Source organism: Crocodylus porosus, unplaced genomic scaffold (assembly GCF_001723895.1).
Source record: "Crocodylus porosus isolate Cpor-Errol unplaced genomic scaffold, CroPor_comp1, whole genome shotgun sequence".
Taxonomy (NCBI): Eukaryota; Metazoa; Chordata; order Crocodylia; family Crocodylidae; genus Crocodylus; species Crocodylus porosus.
The window spans coordinates 46758777-46762524 of record NW_017728907.1 but is presented as its reverse complement, the minus strand read 5'-3'; the positions used below and the strand labels follow the sequence as shown (position 1 = coordinate 46762524).

Genomic DNA, 3748 nt, shown 5'->3' with positions numbered 1-3748 from the left:
ATCATTAAGCAAGACAGTCAGCTCAACGGCTGTGTGAAGAGGGTGTGGGGGGTGATACCCAGGCTGTGCAGAGCTTCCTGTAGTGGTATTTTCAGGATGCATGACTCTTGCCTTTCTTCCTGAATACCAGATAAAGATCGTTACTAATAAAGGTGACCCTTGTGGATCTTTCTCCGATCACTTTCTATCTACCATTAATTTTCTTCCTTCAGGAAACAATTAAAAGTTTTTTAAGCCACTTGCCTATCTGCAGGTTTGAGAGCCAGTGCTACAAGCATTGCGTATTTTTGTGAGTGAGGGAAGTGGCAAGTAGGAAGCAATCAGCTTTGGTTTCAGACAGGGCTTTTGCTGCTTCTGCATGTGCCTATGAGATCATCAGCAAAACTTTGGTTCTTCTTATTCCCAAACACAGGCTGCTTGCTCTTGAAAAAACAGTAGCTATGCTTATAACAATGTCCCAATGTATAAGCCATCCCACACATATGGATTGTCCCTCTGTGTAATTATGAGCGTGAAGCTGCCTGTGATGAGTATATGAGAGAGAGCTAGAGATGTGAAGAGTGCTTTCTACAGAGTAGGTAATCCCCAAGAGAGCTTCGTCATACTAGATTATACTGGCATATGGCAGTAGGGAATTTCCAGACCTTTGGTTTGCTTTAAATGCCAGCACCTGAAAGCTGTCAACAAGGCCACAGGTGGGGAAAGAGAGAGAGCCATTATCTGTGTTGAAATGCAGGACCTGGGTGACATTGCTGAGGGACTGAAGGGGGAAAAGATGATGTGTTTGCTTCAGTTCAGTGATTCTGTCCTAAACCAAATGGAGGGAGAGAAGTGTAAGCCATGAGGTGTCAAAGCAGCAGCTGGTACAAACGGAATAAAGGGAATATCTGCAAAAGCTGGAAAATACTGGAGTTAATTTAACTGAGCATAAAACAGCAGCAGACGTGTGATTCTAGAGGGATCCTTCACATGCTGAATATTTGGGATCTGCAGAACACATATAAAACTATTGCGATATTTAAGAGTTTACTCTATGTAATCTTTTAAACTTAGATCAAGGTAGAGATGCCTGAACAAACTTCCCTCTGAATTTCTAGCACTGAAAACGTAGCTTTTAAATATTGTAAAGGAATTTAAGTCTGGTGGGAAGTGCCATCCTGGAGCCAAGGTTGTCAGGTGTCCAGGAGCTGTCAGGCTGCTTTGGAGGCAGCTCCCGCTTTGAGCACCAGAAAACAAAAGTAGCTGACAGATCTGAATAGGTTTGTTTGCTTTCCTTGGCACAGATCAATTAGGTTATGATGAATAAGAGGGAGGAAGCAAACTGCCTGAAACGGTGGGGAACAAGAACTGGAGGAAGGAGTAGACCGGAACGAGGAACCCCAGGCATGGGCAGGACTCTCGTGGGAAAAGTAGTACATACACAAGTAAAATGCTATTTCATACACATGGGAGAACCCAGTTACAGGTGCAGAAACCAGATTAATTCTAGCATGTCTTAACTTTGGAATCCAATTATGTTAGGGTGAATGGGGGTCAATCATGAGTTTGACAACGTGCCAATGAGATTTTAAAGCTAGAATCTAAGAGGCTGGATTTGCCGGTTGCATAAGATTATAGTCAATATTGGAATTGGATTAAATTAAAACATCCTTTTTAATTAATCCAAGTGAGTACTCACTTCGTGCTAGGTTTTTTTTTCAGGTCAGCTCTCACTGTGGGAAGTATTTCTTAGATAGGGCACTTGGTTATTCTTAACCAAGCAACAGATTATATAATCGCCAAGAGTTGTGTAAGTATATAGCCAGCTGCTCACTGATCAGGTGCAGACTAAACAAGCATTCTAGACATGGACAGGACACAGACTACAGGTACATAATTACCTGTATGCAATTCACACAGACCAGTGCTGTGCCGTGACATCTGTAGCAGGGAATAATATATACTTATATGTGCTTCTGGTTGGTAGCTGCTATCTTATGGGCTTCCTTTTGATTGCCAGAAGTAATATTTTTAGAGAGGTGACAGGTCAGTGGATCAAGGAACATTTGGAAATGTTTTCATTCTCTCTTCCTTTGATTTGCCAATCAGCCACACTGGCTGTTTATACATTAGAAGCAATTAACTGAAGTCCTGGACAGATCTATCCCTATTAAAATGTAATGGAATAACATTTGATGAGAGGCTTGCCTTGGAGAAATCATTCAAAAAGGGAAGAGAAGATTAAAAGGTTTTTGCATTATTTTTTTCCTTTGACCCAGGTGTGGGTATTTATTTATAAGAGTCTGGTTTCCAGATGAGAATCTCAAATAAGTGTTTGGGTATTTATTATTTAAATCAGACCCAGTATAAGGCTTTAAGGATCACAATTCCCCATCTCTCTCTTAGCAAAAGTTGAAAAATTGGCCCAGAATAATTCAACAAAAGGCAATGAGGACAGGGTGAGCTGCCTTTCACAGTGCCTCCCCAGCACAAATGGGAAAAGATTTTATTGTGGAAGATTTTCCTAGACCCTATACTGCTCTGAGAATGTTTTCCTTCCATGCTCAAAATTTGCATGTGCCATCCGGCAAATATACACTTGCTATCTAGATTCTCCTTCACTGAGAGTTTTAAAAAATTAATCAGATACGCACTAGTAAGGAAAGATTTAGGACTAGCATTCCTGCATTTGCACTGGGCCTTAAACCAGGTGACCCACATGTTCCCTTCCAACTCTATGCCTATACGGTTAAAACTTCATAGTTTCATAGCTAGTTTATAGTTTCATAGTTAGTAGGGTAGGAAGGGACCTCAGCAGATCAAGTCCAACCCCCTGCCATGGCAGGAAAGAGTAACTGTCCAGCAAGGTGTACATCCAGCCTCCTCTTAAAGACCCCCAGGGTAGGAGCCAGCACCACTTCTCTTGGAAGTTGGCTCTAGATCCTAGCTGCCCTGACCGTGAAGTCGCGCCTCCTGATGTCTAGTCTGAATCTACCCTCTGCCAGCTTGTGACCATTATTTCTAGTCACTGGCCTAACCAGTGCCGCACAGAGGGGGAGGATCACCTCCCTGGACCTGCTCGAGATGCATCTGTGGATGCAGGACAACGTGCGGTTGGCCTTCCTGACCGCCTCCCCACACTGCCGGCCCATGTTCATCTTGGAGTCAATGATGGCCCCCAGATCCTTTTCTGCCTCTGCCCTGATGAGAAGGGAGTTCCCCAGCCTGTAGGTATGGTGCTGGCTCTTCCTCCCCAGGTGCAGCACCTTGCACTTGTCTGTGTTGAATCCCATCCTATTCTTGTGCGCCCACCCCTGTAACCTGTCTAGGTCCGACTGCAGCCTATTCCTCCCTTCTAGCGTGCCCACATCCCCCACATCTTAGTGTCATCAGCAAATTCGAACAGGTGCTTTTTACCCCCTTGTCCAAGTCACTGATGAAGATGTTGAACAGTGCAGGCCTGAAGACCGAGCCCTGGGGGACCCCACTGCCCATGTCCTCCAGGCTGAGAAGGACCCGTCCACCACCGCTCTCTGGGTGCGGCCCTCCGGGCAGTTGGCGACACATCTGACTGTGTGGGTGTCGACACCACAGCCCCCAGTTTCTTAATGAGAACGGGGTGAGAGAGTGTCAAAAGCCTTCCGGAAGTCCAGGAAGATGATGTCCACTGCTACCCCTGCATCTAATGATCTGGTGATCTGATCGTAAAAGGCCACCAGGTTGGTCTGACCCATCCACTACCACCTTCTGGGTGCGGCCCTCCAGCCAG

At 45.1% G+C, this 3748-nt stretch overlaps 1 long non-coding RNA gene across 1 annotated transcript in view; it reads right to left on the bottom strand.

The window, feature by feature from the left end:
* Nucleotides 1-652: 652 nt before the first annotated feature.
* Nucleotides 653-3748, bottom strand: part of LOC109307414 — a 6607-nt gene continuing 3511 nt past the window's right edge. Inside the window, exon 2 of the long non-coding RNA XR_002100258.1 lies at nt 653-896. This is a non-coding gene — a long non-coding RNA (uncharacterized LOC109307414). The remainder of the gene's footprint in view (nt 897-3748) is intronic.